The following is a 14,913-nucleotide window of genomic DNA, read 5'->3' as shown; positions in this document are numbered from 1 at the left end:
AATGGTGTGTGTTTGTGTGCTTTTGTTTTTAATTAAAGGTGGCATCTCTGCTTTTTGGGTGGGTGAAGAATTGAGTTAAGAGGGATCAGCTAAATGGAAAGAAAAAGGAGCAAAGGATGTTGAAGTTTGAGGAGAGGGTACGATAGATTAAGAAGAAGATTAAGCAGCTGAGGAAAAAGAACAACAGGGACAAAAAGATCACTGCACAGCCCAGAGTTTAATGAAAACTGTAGAGTGCTCTGAATATCTAAGGGTCCCTGCTTTGCTGAATCAGCAGCTGCATTTGGCCAGGAGATCTCTCTTGTACTATTCTGTAGTTATTCCCCAGTACTACACTCTGGTGGGCAGGGCTAACTATTCAGTCCCCAGCCCATGCATGGAGATCTCCTTGGAATGTGTTGAGTATTATATAGCACTATGTGTTCCTCTGTGTGTCTGTATGCAGTAGTAATAACAACTGTCTCATGTTGTTTTGTAATAGCTCTTGTAAATGCTCTGTTACACCAGAAATAGCTGAAGCACAAAGAGGTAAGGAGATGGGCACAGATCTCTCCACAGAGGAGCCTGAAGTGGAATTGAAACCTCCTGAATCCTGCTTCTGCTGTTCAGGACACAAAAGTATCCAGGAGGGCTTGTCTGAAGCACAGGCGAGACAAGCCACCTGTCTTAGCAGTTATTTAGTAGTGATAGAAGTGGATCTGGGACTGAGAAACGTTACTCATCAACAATAGTTTGCTGATAAAACTGGTGGATTTGTAAGGTCTCATTCTTTCAATGCTGTGGAGTGAGAAAGCAAATTGAACAGCATTAGAAACCTTTGGCTGCTTCAGTATTTTAAGATGAGCCACGTGGGTGCGTTATCTCATGGATTGTGTTAGTGTCATTTGGGATGAGCATACATGGTGGCAGGTAGCCTCATTTTGCTCCCTGTGCTCTTTTGTACCTGGGGCCTTCTGGGCTGCTTGTAGAACTGATTCTGCCACCTGAAACATCTGGCTGTTCCTCTGCATTTTCCGCAATGCCACAGTGGAAGTGGAGGGGAGAGAGGAAATGGTGTCTGAATCCTAGGGAGGTAGCCTGTAAGTCTCCGCCTTGATCCTGCACTGTCTCATCCTGTGTACTCTGAAACAGCTGGGAAGGGGAAGATGACATAGGAGCATTTGCAGCTGGTTTCTTTATTACCCTTTTTCTCAATGTAGAAGAACCCGTTTGCCTTTAGTATAAGCCTTATTTTTACTAAGACCTGGAGACTCAGTAGTAGTGGTTAACACAGAACTAAACCTTGACTCTCCTGGGCTGCTCTAGCTGTTTCTTTTCTAGATGTTGTAGAAAGTACAAGTTATCCAAGGCATGAAGAGAAACAGATATGCAGTAGTGTCTTCCTGTATCTTGGCAGCTAAAAAGATATATATGAAAGAGGCAAAAAAGTTAATTGATGCTAAATTTGGGAGGGGTGGCAATCTTGCACTAAACTTAGCAAATGTAATTGTTCTGAGACTGCTACTGACCACGTGTGCACAAAGTGTGACAAAAAAAAAGATGGGGGGGGACGACACATCAAAACCAAAAGTGGGAGAGAATGAGATGCAAGTAAGTTGACCTGTCAGGGATAAGGGTTGAGGGAGCTGGGATATCTTGGGGGTTGTGTTAAGAAGGAGGTTTTCCCAGCAGAGCACTGCAGTTGGTTCTTCTCTTGTCCATCTGATTTCTGGAGAGCTGGTTGGGATGGGTATTTCAGATCTGAGATAGATTGTAGTTCAGGACTGACAGTTCCGTATTTCCTCCCTGACTTACAGAATCAGCACTGAGACAATCAAAATTGTGACATCAGCTGCTTGGTTTATCAGTGACACCTTGCATCTGTGCCAAGGTGCATCTGCTAGCTTTGAAATGCACAGTTTCAAGGAGTCAAGGTGACTGCCTCTCACAGATGCCTATCAGGAGATGCAGTGCTTCTAGCTTCAGCCTGAACCAGCCACATCATGGTCCTCTGAGGTGCCTGTTGCTGATACGTGATAGATATCACAAGAGGTGCTGTGAGGGGTATCACAGTCACAGCTCCTAGGTCCTAGTGGTCATCCTTCACAAGAGCAAGGTGAAGAATTCTACTGTTCTTCTGGAAACATTTTCAGTTAATATGAAATACCTGAAAGGTACCAGCCTGTGATACTGAGCTGCCTAATCACAGCTCATATGCAATACCCAGAGCTTGTGCTAGGATCAGGCAGTTCTGGAAGCATCACTCCAAGATGAGTAATTTACCAGATTTTTGGTGCTTTTGATTGGACTTTGAGGGTAGGAGTTTGCCAGAAGTGCTAACTGTGATGGAAGCTTACTAATTCAGCTGCTTGTTTGCCAGAAATTACAATCAGAGCATCTATTTATTTTATTTTTTTTCAAAGATGCACTGAGCTGCCACAGTACTCTATGTAACTGTAGCTGGTAGACTTGCCACAGTTTGTGACAGGTGTCTGCAGCAATTACCAGTCATTATCATCCAGAAAAATTGTCATTGTTCTGCTAGTGATACTCTGAGATTCATATTTTGTGATTTCACTTTAAGAAAGAATCAGTCTGGATGCAAAGTTATTGGGCAGAGACTTGAGATCCAATTAACCTTTGTGTGCCACCACTCCAGACAAGTTTGAATCTGCCTATGCCTCAGTTCTGTATTTGTTAATTTGAGATAATGCTTTTGTCTTCCTTTCCTTTGGTTGTTTTGTTTCAGTGATGCTCCTTTCCTATGTGTTTGGGTAGTCTCCAGGCTTTGCTCTCGTGACTTTGTGGTTTCTGCAGAGGTCTCAGGGTGTGGTGCTGCAAGACAAAGCGATAACAGTAACTCCAAATAACCAGCATTATGCTACCTGCTTGGGAAGAGGTTCTGTTTTCATTGACATCTGGCTCTGACTTTGTTCTGTCTATCAAAATTTGAGCAGTGTTTTTGGGTTCTGCTATAAGGGTGGCTGCCTGCTGGGTAGCTGAGCCTCATCCTTTGTTCAAGGTGATAATTTCCTAAGGATCAGGTATGCATACAAATCATTCTGGCAAAGGAAGATACAGATCTATTGGATAGGATACACAGTTCAGGGAATAACTATTTGATGATGGTACTTTAATACCAAGTTAAACACTTTGTGCTCGCTAGAAGGGTTCATGTTTGTTTGCTCTTAAACCTGGAAATTTCATGCTGTTAATTCAGTTGGGTAGTGCATCTTCTACGTCACTTACCAAAACATATCGCAGAGAATACACTTGGATCGCCCCACTTGATTTTCCTTTCCAAAGTTGGCTGTGCAGATAGGTGACGTATCCAAATGCTGACGAATTGAGCAGCACTTTGCCAAGACCACATCCAAGTTGTTGCAGTCCCCAGGTTTTAATAGCGAAACACAGAGCCCGTTGTTTGGATTTGAAGTGTGTGCTCCCTGCATGTTGCGAAGTTATTTGTGACTGCGTACAGATTTGAAACACTTAGTGAGCAGCATTTCTTCGTGTGTTGAAATTTCATGCTTTGGTGTGTGATGACAGCAAACATTGTTCACCGCATGAACAGGGAGCACGGTTAACAAAGCTGTATTTGCATAATAATGCACTCCATGAGATGATGGGAGTGAACAGCATGTTCAAACATCACCTGGTCTTTTTTCATTACAAGAGATGGAGGCAAACAGCGACCTAAGATCAGAGCTGTTAACCCATGTATTAATCTTTGGCCATGTTTGCAATGGTTTAAAAGGCAGACTCGGACTGTCTATTGCTCTGAAGGTAAGTTTTTACTTTGTACATGATTATGCAAGCTCTGTACTGTACACTAAAATACTTATTTTCCTCTAAGTCATAGTTACAATGTCACTCAAGGCCCAGTTGTTGAGCAAAACTGGAAATACTCACTGAGTGTTTTGAATGTAAATCCCTCTTGCACTGGTTGGATGATGATGAGTTTGGCTTTTGGGGGCTCGGAAGAACATGTCAGGAAAGCTGTTCTCCGGGCTGCTCTAAGTGGCCATTCTCTCATAAGCGTGTGGACTGCTAAGCTCAGTGGAAAACAGATGAAAAGACCTGCAGCCAGGAAAATGTGTTCATGACCTTAAAGGGGAAATGCAAATAATACTGAAATTGAGTTTGCCGACACAGGGCATAGCAGTTCATCCTAGCAATGCATAGTATAGATCTTCCAGTACAGGAGTCCATCATTCTAGTCTCCTTTCCAAAATACTCTAAGCACATATTTTTATGTATTTTGGATGTCATTTGATTTTTAAAATATTTCAAAAAATGTTGAAGGGAGTATTTCAAACCTTTTGCATCAGATGTTTGTTTATATAAACAAACATAATCAATATACAGAAGAGAAACGATTTTTTTTAGCCAGTATAGCATCTGCAGATAACACCAAGAATAAATGTGTCTCTGACTTTAACAAAAGAGCAGAAGATGTAAATGGGATTTTTTAAGTCTAACTTTCTCTATTGTTTTAGTTCATTGGAAACTTGAAACCAAGGCCACGCTCCTTCATGAGGCATTTAATATGAAAATCTTTCTTGTATGCTTATAAAGGAAATCTAAAATAGTTCTTCAAAGGATTCTTCTGATTTTTTAATATTCTGTTTCTGAGGACCTTACTCCTTAATGTAAAACTGCATTTAAATCATATTCTTGCTAATGTAGAATTCAAATTATATTGGAAGTTTCAGTACTTTTTAGACCTTATTTGGCCCTTAATTAGACACCATAAACCTTGGTTTAGTGTGTAATAAAGCACAAATAAAGGAACTCCAAAATATAATTTTCTTTCCTGGTACACCAGAGCCAGTTTTCTATGCCCTGAAGTACAGGATGATACTGGAAAATTTAATGGCTGTTTTAGAGGCCACAGATCCTAAGGAGTAATTTGGTTTCAGTATTTAACTAGGGGCTCCTACAAAACCTCTGTCTTGTTAGCCAGTGATAATCTGAATGTACCAGGGGTGGATAGCACGGGATTTCCTTCATTTATTTTCCTGTTTGACCTGAGAGGGGAGGGCATGCTGCTGATTAACAAATATGCATGAAGTTACACTTTGAGCGTGTGTGTTTACGCTGATGGTATTTTGACAGCAATGGCAGTTTGTGACAAATTGTTTCATTCTGAAGGTAAAAAGCTTGTGTTCCTCAGAGCTCCTGTAATGAGCCCCAGAACCGTGCCAACTTTTGGAAGGGGTTATTCAGCAACGTCCAGCGAAATTAATGCTCAGAAGAACAGAAAAATGCATGAAAGAGTAATACAACAGTTCCTTAGGCTAAATATTTCAGCCATGAGAAAAATACCAATTTGTGCATCTGGAAATAGACTTTTACAGGACCCAGTGAGTTCTCATTGCCCTCATCCTCCAGTCTTGATTTATGCCACTCACACTTTCCTTTTTCCTCTTGTTTTACACTGCAATGAAAATGAAATACTGGGTATATGCTGATGGCTTATTAAGTGCAGAGACGTCAGTAGAAATGAAATAACTGAAACATTACATAATACTAAAATTTTATTTTATTTATTTTAAAGCACAGTGTGGTGTTGGGGCAGAGCCTTGTGATTGGAATTATTGATCTCTTAGTCTCATATGGGGTATGGTGGTGTATGTTGTGTGTGTTTAGAGGTAAAAGTTTCTCTTTTTAAATACACTCTGTAGCAGCTAATGTGGGGTTTCCCACAGTGAGTAAGACAGCATAGGTGGGTGGTTGGTGTCTTGGAAACTTGTACTAGGAGCAGGAAAATTGGTTTTTGTAATCTCCTCGTCACTTGTTCCATTACTGTTTGCATACATTTTTACAAGTATAAGAGGCAGAGATAAGACTGGTTGATGTGGTACTGAGGGGATGGGGAATGTGATGGAAATGGCAACTCTTTGGGCTTTTTTAACAGTTCCTGTCCAGAGTTTTTTTCTTACATTGGTCAAATTTAAGTTGAAGGTTTCTGGAAAAACAGTGTTTTAATTGATGCTAGATGGAGTCTTCCGAAAGTCCTTCACAACTTGCTCTGTATTTTTAGTGTGCTTAAACATGTAGACAAATATCTACATGGTTAAATAATCTAGTTAGAAGTTACAGATTTCAGAAATCTAATTTGAGAGATAAATATATATATTGAACTTATCAATGAAACCCTGTGTTTTTAATTTTTTTTTTTTTTTTTTTTTTAACTGAAAGTAGTGTCTTTTGTCAACACAGAAGGGGAACCTGGGTGAAACTTGTCAGCACAGGGTGTACAGCTTCTCCATAGCTGGTGAGTCATTAAGTAGGGATTTCAGGGTTACTTACAATAAGCTGCACGATTTAGGGGAGTAACCACTGCAAAAGTATTGCATGAGGGTTGCTGCCTTCTGAGGAGTGAATTGTTTCTGGTGGTGTGTTGATGAGTGCCTTGCTTACAAGATGCAAGTACTGATTTTCACATGTTCCCTGCGTATCAGTGTGTCATTGGGATCCCTTAGGCAAGTAACTTTTGTCCAGAATCATACTTTTAAGATTTCATTCATCAGGCCCTAGGAAAGAAGCTGTTTTCTTCACAAGTGGTAATGGTGAAAATAACAATTTAAGCCATCTCTGCAATATATAAATGCTATGTTATGCGTAGAATCACAGAATAGCTTGGTTTGGAATGGACTTTAGATACCACTCAGTTCCAACCCTGCTGCCACAGGCAGGGACACCTCCCACCAGGCCAGGCTGCCCAAAGCCCCATCCAGCCTGGCCTTGATCACGTCCAGGGATGGGGCATCCACAGCTTCTTTGGGCAACCTGTGCCAGTGCCTCACTGTAAAAGTAAAGAATTTCCTCATAAGGTCTAATCTAAACCCCCCCCGCCCTTTTTTGTTTTTTTTTTTTTTTTGGTTTTAAACCATTCCCCCTTATCCTATCACTGTCTGCCTGTGTACAAAGTTGTTCTCAAGTAAAATGTTGCTCTCCGTAATAATGACATAACTCCCCATCAGTAACTACTAAGAAATGGTTTTCTTACGAACCACATATTCAACCAGGCAACAGAAGGGTTTCACAGCTTTTCACTACATTCTCCTCAAACACTGTAAGTGGTTGACTGTAGTAGTGTAACTGTGGGAATTCACAAATTACTAAAAGTATGTACAATTATGTGTTGGGTATTTTCAAAATCATGATGTTTCATATAGTGTTATTTAAGTTAAGGTATCACCATACTACAGCTAAATTTTTCAATTATTTAGGAATTCAGCAGACAGCTGAATAATTAAGCTTCTCCTTTTGATGTGCTTAGCAACATACGTGGAGATCCCAGGGTCTTCCACTTGAATGAAAACTGTGGAGACTGAAATTTCTCAAGAGCTCTGGGGACATGGTGTTGTGGAAGGAAAGAAACAGCATGTTAATAATAGTTGCTATTTGTTTAGGCTTGTCTTAAAGGACTCTGTTGGATTTCATTTATTAACTGTATTCCCTTTCTGTGAAAGGGTAATACTGAATAAATGGTGGAAGTTTACTTTGTAATGTATCATGACAAATACAAAGTGGGGTACATTTAGCGTGAAACGTTCTCTTGGTGAAACCCTTGCTCCATTGACATCAGTAGGCATTATTCCCATTGACTTCAGTACAGATTGTCTTTCTGAGAGAGATTTGAAATGCTCAATGTATTGAATGACAATGTATTGAATGGAGTTTTGGGCCCCTCACTACAAGGAGGACATCAAGGCCCTGAAGTACATCCAGAGAAGGGCTATGAAGCTGTTGAATGGTCTGAAGCACAAGTCCTGTGAGGAGCGGCTGAAGGAACTGGTGTTGTTTAGTCTGGAGAAGAGGAGGCTCAGGGGAGACCTTACTGCTCTCTACAGCTCCCTGGAAGGAAGGTGTGGGGAGCTGGGGGTCAGCCTCTTCTCGCCGACCTTCTCGCCACTACTCCTTGTGAAATGAGGAAATTTGTGTTGTTGCCTGAAAGAAAGCCAAATGCTTCTGGAAATTTGTGTTACCTAGACCATAGACTGAAAGGGGTGAGACAAGTTCTGTGGTCAATGCTGCTGTGTGTATGCTCATTACTATTTTTGGTTGTAGCCCCAAAGTGGGAAAAAAATAGGGTTACAGAGTGACTGAAAATAGTCTTTTAAAATTTTGTTTAATCAGAAAATTCTCCTTTATTTTCCCCTCTGAGGAAAAACAACAAGAAAATAAACAAAACAAACAACAAGCAGAAAAAGAAATTGGAAAATTTTCATTGGATCAGGGAGCATAACTTAGTCAGGTTCCTAAGTATGTCATAACTAGTGAGCTAGGAAGGTGATTTGATAATTTCAAATACACTGAGTTAGTAACTGAGTCAGTTGTGGGGGAGGATATATTGAAACACTCTGGATCCTGATGCCAAGGGCACTTTCACGAAAAGTTGTAAACTTGCAGACATGAATCCAGAAAAAGTTTATTGAAACACAGTAAAATGGTATCACAGGTGAGGCTGCACCGATGGGCTGAGGTCAACTGCATGAAGTTTAACAAGGCCAAGTGCCGGGTCCTGCACCTGGGGCATAATAACCCCAAGCAGAGCTACAGGCTGGGAGATGAGTGGTTGGAGAGCTGCCAGGCGGAGAAGGACCTGGGAGTGATAGTGGACAGTCGGCTGAATATGAGCCAGCAGTGTGCTCAGGTGGCCAAGAAGGCCAACAGCATCCTGGCTTGTATCAGAAATAGTGTGACCAGCAGGGCCAGGGAGGTGATCGTCCCCCTGTACTCGGCTCTGGTGAGGCCGCACCTCGAGTACTGTGTTCAGTTTTGGGCCCCTCGCTACAAGAAGGACATGGAGGTGCTTGAGCGGGTCCAAAGAAGGGTGACGAAGCTGGTGAGGGGCCTGGAGAACAAGTCCTACGAGGAGCGGCTGAAGGAGCTGGGCTTATTCAGCCTGGAGAAGAGGGGGCTCAGGGGCGACCTTATCGCTCTCTACAGATACCTTAAAGGAGGCTGTAGAGAGGTGGGGGTTGGCCTGTTCTCCCACGTGCCTGGTGACAGGACGAGGGGGAATGGGCTAAAGTTGCGCCAGGGGAGGTTTAGGTTGGATGTTAGGAAGAGCTTCTTTACTGAAAGGGTTGTGAGGCATTGGAACAGGCTGCCCAGGGAGGTGGTGGAGTCACCATCCCTGGAAGTCTTCAAAAGACGTTTTGATGTAGAGCTTAGGGATATGGTTTAGTGGGGACTGTTAGTGTTAGGTTAGAGGTTGGACTTGATGATCTTGAGGTCTCTTCCAACCTAGAAATTCTGTGATTCTGATTCTGTGAGGGTCTTGACCGCTCCTCACCAGTAATTTATAGGATCTTTTCTGTGGTATGTTTAGTTTAATTTTTTTAATGATATCTGTGTGTATTTGTGTGTGTATATGCACACACCTGTGTTTTTATTATCGAGGTCAGAAATGTGTGTGAAATTAATACTTTTGATGAGATTCTATGATGTATGGAAGAAACTTTGCATATCAAAGGGAAGGGAAATGAGTGAAGTTTTACATCAGCATTGTACCTATGCAGTTCTGGGATGCTTCAGACATTGCAGCCAGCCCTACGGATGTGGTATGGGTGATCAGAACTACAGAGATTTGTCTTCAGCTGCCACCGCTCCGAGTCTTCTGTAGTGCCATGTCCTGAGGATTTCACCTCTTACCAAGGGAGCCAACTTAGAAGTGAAACACTGGCAGTCAAATGTGTGCAAAATCAAATCCTCTGTCTGAAGTTACCTGTTTTCATTCCCTGGAGGAATGCTTGTCTTCATGGGACCGTGAAGTCCTTAACGGTCCCTTAATGTTTCTGCAGAGCCATTACAAAAGTGGAGGCTGCTGTTTTCACTCGCTAGTGGACACACCACCCTAGCAAATACACTTTATCTCTTTAAAAATAAATAAATAGATAAATAAATTCTTACAGTATACTGTGGAAGAGAAAGGACAAAGTTCTCTGTTGGAGATGAAAAGAGACAGACTACTCCAAAGATGTGTGTTTGTGGCTGAGAGAACCACGATGGGTGGCTGTATTGGTCTTTTCCAAACGAGTAGGCTCAAATGCAGCCATCTGCAGTGAGTGTGCTCGGGAGTGCTTTTCCTGTCAAGTGCCATAAGATCTACCGAAGCGTACCTGGTGATGCGGTGATGTGAACGCCCTGCTTGTACGCTCTGGGTCCAGCGTGCCTCCAAACGTGCCTTGCAGCCATGCACAAAGCTGTGCCTGCAGCTCTGCTCTTTCTGTCATAAATGCAGCCTGAGACTGGGCCTTAGAAGGCATCCTGGATGCCTTCAGTGTCAGGCAGACACAAATCTGTGCGTGTTGTACCCTGTGAGCAGAAAAAAAAATGGAACTTTAGAAAAATTTGGACCCCAAATATTTTGAGATCCCTGAGTGAGAGGTGCTAAGGATGTGTGAAGTATCGCTACCAGGGATTCGATAATGGTTTCCTTACATGCAGTTTTGTTAATTTCTTTATTTTGTGCAAGGTAAATTGCTCCATGTGCCTTCAAGCAATCTTAATTTAATGCAGTAATGACTTTGAGTGATTGAAGAACTAATCAAGTCCAGCCGCCAGTTCTCATCCTTTAGCGTAAGAATGATGAGCCTGTAGGTACCTTTCTCCCCATCCCTCCTCACACTACAGTTCCCCAGGAACATGGAGCCCTGAAGGATAATCAGACTGCTTGTGTTTGCGCATCCAAAGGCCACAAGTCACGGCCTTGGTAGGGATGGGAAATGGTGTAGGGATTTGTTGTTGTTGTTGATTTAATTAATGCAGGAAGGAATGAATCAGAGCACAATTTTCTTAATCATTTAGTGAGACACACAAGCACCAGGTACTTTTGTTTGGGTTAGGGCTACAGAAAATTGGGTGGCATTAATCCATAGTAACAAAACTTGGAAAAGAATCTACAGAAGTTGAATGATGTGAACTTCTCTAGAAGAGATCTCAAGATTTTAGGAATCACATTTGTGTAAGAATCTGTTTTGTTCCCAAATAGAAGTTCTCTTTATCAAGTAGCATACATATCAACGTAAGTATTTCTTCTCAACCCTGCCTCATGCACGCATTTACACACAGCTGTATCTCTCATACTTGATTTCAATTTGTTTAACCTTTATATATTGTCATTTGAGTATGTTAGAGGTGTGTTTTTTTTTTCTAAACACTCATCGAAGTCATTCAGAGCAAGTTTTATTTCAGAGCAGCCTTTTTTTTTTTTTTTTTTTTTTTTTTCCCTCTGAGAATTTTATTTTTTCATGTCACTTTGGCATAGAAAAAAGCAAAACACATCCTTGTACATTCTGTCACTGCTACTGAGGATTTAGGAGCTCCATTCCTGTAACGTACCCCCGGTATACTTGGTGACAGAAGAGTCAAGATACTTGAAATGCAAGCGTGGAAGGGAAAAACAGTTCTTGTAAAAACAAAGCAAACTGTGGCAAAACTTGCATAAAACTGACTTTCTGCATCCAAGTCACAATTGCAAAACTCCTATCTGTTTTCTGTGTTTCGTATTTCATCAATGATGTATGCTACAATTTTTAAAAGGAAAAAAGTTGGGGGGGAGCATTTTTTTTTTCTTTAACTGAATTCATTGATTAAATGGCATTTAATAAATACTGTCCAAAAGTTTCAATTCCAAACTCAAATTTCAAACCCATACTAGCTGACTTGAAATGCAGTTACATAGAAATGTAAAACTGCCATATGTTTATTCTACATGTGATCTATCCTGCGTCTACCTCAGAGCTGACCTGTCCAGTAATTGCTCTACGTATGCCAGTGTAGATTTAACTCTTTAAACCATTTTTCTCTTTCTGAGATCTTTGTTTGCATTTGTTAGATACGAATTTGAGGTGAATGTATGCTTTAATGAGAGACAGCAGGGTTAACCCGTAACAAAGATCTGCTGGTAAATATATGGTTGGCACCAGAAGAGACAGTTTAAACCTCAAAATTTTGAGTCTGTCACAACAACTGAGTTGAATATTTTCATTTGTCTCCATGTCCTCTCCTTGCACTTCCAAGCTCGGTCATTGCAAGTGCTGACAATTCCCAAGGTCCTGTGCTGGGTTCTGGTGCGCGCTCACCAGTGCAGCCAACTGGAGGATGCTGCATTCTGATCGTGTAAGAATCATGGTGGCAATTTGACAATCTCTGAATATTATTTTTTGACAAACATTATAAGTGTTATAGAAATATTTTCATGCAATATTAACATTATTGTAACACCAGTATAGAAGCATAAATTACCAGATGAGTCAGAATTATGGCCCTTTTCCTGCTGTGTGTGGGCAGACCCCTGCATCTGTGCTCATTACAGGTTTGGGACCTAAATGTATTAGATGTGTACTGGAGGAAAATGAGCCTACAAAGTATTTTAATGGAAGGAATACGTTGCTCTTGGATATGGAGACAAAAATCATCTAAGGACAGGAATTTCCTTGTACTTTTAAAAGACAAGTATGTTAACATGGGAATGTCTCTGGAAATTCTCGTAAGATTAATGACAAAACGGGAAAAATATGTAATGCAGCTCGAATTATTGTCTTGAAGGAAAGTAGAAGTGTATTTGTATTATATTCAGGAAATTCCAGAAAGGATTTCTGTAAGTGGGCTGTCGTGGTGGTCCAGTGCTTCCTTCTGTATATTTATATGTAATGTACTAGCATATAACACAGTGTGGTAGGATTATTAACTCTTTGTGACAGCGGTTTTCCCAGAGTCATAGCTGTAATTTCATTGTCTGCCTCTTGTCAGGGGAACACTGAAAATGCTCACTAATAGGCATCTCTCGTTTCATCTGACACCGTTCTTCAAACAGAAGCCTGCAGGTTATTGACGAAGACATCCTGTTGTTTGGGATCCTGAGATTTGTCTTCATTTTTAGGTACTTCAAAGATTTCTGTCTGCAGCTCTACTTTGTTTGGATTTTCTGCCTCTGTGAAAGTAGTATGTTCAGCGTCTGACACCTGGGTTGACTTTGTACAGTAGACTGAGTTGAAGTGGAAACAACAGCTCCTATTTCAGAAAACCAAATTGTTGTGCTTTTGCCCAGGAAAGTGGAAATTACAAGAGAAAAGCATCAAAGACAAAAGAGGCAAATGAGGAGAAGTGGAATTTAATTTCTCATAGCTGAAGCTGCTTGGGTGGACCCTGTCTCTACTGCTGGAGCAACCATGTTGTAGACAGCAGGATTAAAAATTTCTTTTCTCCCCTGTAATTAAAGAATTGATTATTTTTAAGTTTCTCTGAACTGCTTCATGCTCATTATCACACGATGATGTTGTGCTAGTTCTTCCTCCCATCTCTGGGTCATTCTTGGTGAAAGGAAGAGAGGCTCCTCTTTCTGTTCCCCTTTTGCTGTCACCTCTGGGGAACATAAAAAAAAATAATTCCACCCAATGCTTTCCAGAACCATTGAAAATTTGTCCTTTATGCATACTCCTTACCAAAGACAAGACCAAAGGGTCAGCTGGACACAGCAGTTTGCAAATTAATATTCAGAGCAGTTACACAGACCCCTGCTTTTTCCTTCAGTTTTATTAATCAATTAGGAAAATTTGATTAGCTCCAGTTGTTTGTGAGAATACAAATCATTTTTTTTCCTTCTAGGTTGTCCTCTGAAATGTGCAGTCCTTGTGACATGCTGATTTCTTTCTCTTGAACCAATATTCATTTAGTTAGTTGAATTATCATTCCACCCAACTCCTTCCTTTGCTGCAAGTGTGATATTCATTGTGAGCTTTTTCTTGGCTTTGTAAGAAGTTTCAACTTGAGGATCAGCAAAAGCAGTACTTGGAAAATATTTTAATAGTCTCACAATTCAGGGTATGTTGTTGGACTTAGGTGGTGACCACACACAATATGAGAGTAGCATATATTATTAATTTGGCACAGGTGGGGGCAGGATAGGGAAATCACCTGTTACTTCCCTTGTTCAGCTTTGAAATCTTGTGCTTTTGTATTAGATGCTCATTACAAAATTAATGGTTAGAAAGTTAATGGAGAGAACCAGAACAGAATCACACTCTTAGGGAACCTGTTTTTTACCTTTGTGTTAAGCTGCAATAACTCATAGCCTGCAAGCTATGAGTTTGGCTAGTAAAGGAGATTGGGGTAACAGCAGTGTACTGGTGTCTGCATTCTGCACCCCGAAAGGTGGATGATGGATGTGCCATTTGTGTTTGGTGTGTGCTTATGCGCTTGGAGGTACGTGGTTATTTGTTGTGCTGTGTGAGCTTTTTGTTCCCGGAAAAAAAGCTTTATCCACATAGAAATTCCTTGAAAAACTAGATGGGTTTAGGTTTCCATGTGTGAGAAGTGGGAAATCAAGGAATGTGTAAGTTGAATTAGCATGTTTCTCCAGTGGATGCGTCTGGAAATATATGTCAGCAACTTAAAAAATACACCCTATCATGTAAGTACACAGAACTTCGGCAGCATGACAAATTAGTGACTGAGAGGTGGCTTAAATTATGATGCTGTTTTTATAATCACCTTTGAAAACTGTGTCCCCCATGCACTTACAGAGGTGTGCAGGTGCCTTCCTGTTGGCATAGAGCTGTGAGCTCTTAGTATAAATCAGATTTAGTCTCTGCTGTGTGCATGTAAGCCACGTAATACACCTCCCTCCAATTCTCTGTCTTAAACGCCAGTGAGATGCACCACCTGCCCATGAACGGGTGAATGATATTAAAACAGAAGTGACCAATGAATCAAGACAAGTTGCAGTAGCACCTTAACATGGCAGGTCCAGTTTCTTTTCATCTTCTGTTCTGTGTTTGTGCAGATAGGCATGGTTTATTGAACAAAATGAAACTTGAGAACTTGTCTTTGTGCTTAAAAGGGAGCAGTGACCTTGTATGGCTTAGATCTGTCAGGCAGAGCATGTCCAGAAAGACAGCTTTTGGTAGAAAATAA

At 41.1% G+C, this 14,913-nt stretch overlaps 1 protein-coding gene and 1 long non-coding RNA gene across 38 annotated transcripts in view; both read left to right on the top strand.

The window, feature by feature from the left end:
* Positions 1 to 14,913, top strand: part of RIMS1 (regulating synaptic membrane exocytosis 1) — a 333,844-nt gene that overhangs the window by 26,800 nt on the left and 292,131 nt on the right. The gene's annotated exons all lie outside the window — the stretch shown is intronic.
* Positions 11,440 to 13,246, top strand: LOC118164879. The gene is made up of 2 exons (XR_004749711.1): positions 11,440 to 12,117; positions 12,751 to 13,246. It is a non-coding gene; the product is annotated as an uncharacterized LOC118164879 (long non-coding RNA).

Source organism: Oxyura jamaicensis, chromosome 3, assembly GCF_011077185.1.
Source record: "Oxyura jamaicensis isolate SHBP4307 breed ruddy duck chromosome 3, BPBGC_Ojam_1.0, whole genome shotgun sequence".
Classification (NCBI taxonomy): Eukaryota; Metazoa; Chordata; class Aves; order Anseriformes; family Anatidae; genus Oxyura; species Oxyura jamaicensis.
This window is presented reverse-complemented; position numbering and strand designations above follow the sequence as displayed.